This window comes from Denticeps clupeoides, chromosome 9 (assembly GCF_900700375.1).
Source record: "Denticeps clupeoides chromosome 9, fDenClu1.1, whole genome shotgun sequence".
NCBI classification, from domain to species: Eukaryota; Metazoa; Chordata; class Actinopteri; order Clupeiformes; family Denticipitidae; genus Denticeps; species Denticeps clupeoides.
In genome coordinates, this window is record NC_041715.1 from 16,890,356 (window position 1) to 16,891,915 (window position 1,560).

A 1,560-nucleotide genomic window follows, 5' to 3' on the forward strand; every position below is an offset into this window, starting at 1 on the left:
CCAAAAGTTTGGACACCTTCTCATTCCTTGTGTTTCTTCATGACCATTTACATTGGTAGATTCTCACTGAAGGCATCAAAACTATGAATGAACACATGTGGAGTTATGTACTTAACAAAAAAAGGTGAAATAGCTGAAAACATGTTTTATATTCTAGTTTCTTTGCTCTGATTCCTGCTTTGCACACTCTTGGCATTCTTTCGATGAGCTTCAAGAGGTCGTCACCTGAAATGCTTTTCCAACAGTCTTGAAGGAGTTCCCAGAGGTGTTTAGCACTTGTTGGCCCCTTTGCCTTCACTCTGCGGTCCAGCTCACCCCAAACCATCTCGACTGGGTTCAGGTCCGGTGACTGTGGAGACCAGGTCATCTGCTGCAGCACTCCATCACTCTCCTTCTTGGTCAAATAGCCCTTACACAGCCTGGAGGTGTGTTTGGGGTCATTGTCCTGTTGAAAAATCAAATGATCGTCCAACTAAATGCAAACCGAATGGGATGGCACGTCTCTGAAGGATGCTGTGGTAGCCATGCTGGTTCAGTGTGCCTTCAATTTTGAATAAATCACCAACAGTGTCACCAGCAAAACCCCCCACACCATCACACCTCCTCCTCCATGCTTCACAGTGGGAACCAGGCATGTGGAATCCATTCGTTCACCTTTTCTGCATCTCACAAAGACACCGCGGTTGGAACCAAAGATCTCAAATTTGGACTCATCAGACCAAAGCACAGATTTCCACTGGTCTAATGTCCAATCCTTGTGTCCGTTGGCCCTTAGCAGTGGTTTCCTGGCAGCTATTTGACCATGAAGGCCTGATTCACGCAGTCTCCTCTTAACAGTTGTTCTAGAGATGGGTCTGCTGCTAGAACTCTGTGTGCCAATTATCTGGTCTCTTATCTGAGCTGCTGATAACTTTCAATTTCTGAGGCTGGTGACTCGGATGAACTTGTCTTCAGAAGCAGAGGTTACTCTTGGTCTTCCTTTCCAGGGTCGGTTCTCATGTTTGAAAGTTTCGTTGTAGCGCTTGATGGTTTTTGCGACTCCACTTGGGGACACAATTACATATTTTGCAATTTTCCCACACTGACTGGCCTTCATTTCTTAAATTAATGATGGACACTCATTTTTCTTTAGTTAGCTGATTCCACATGTGTTCATTCATAGTTTTGATGCCTTCAGTGAGGATCTACCAATGTAAATGGTCATGAAAATAAAGAAAACACATTGAATGAGAAGGTTTGTCAAAAACTTTGGCCTGTACTGTATATATGACAGTAAATAAAATAATAGAATATCTAAGTCTAATAGAAAATATCATATAGAATTAAACAGTTTTGAGTGGTCATTTAGTCCAAGCTGGCAAAGATAAATAATAGAAGAATCACAAGGGCCTCTTTAAAACTGTTTTTTCTTTATTAAAAATGTTATAACATTATAAAAAAGTTATAAAAACAACGTTAATAAAAAGAATTTTTGCTACTCCCTTCCTTTCATTATTATGGTTATTATGCCAGCATATGCTCATGCAGAAGTGACAGTTTGGCAAAAATTTTGGGTAGTGA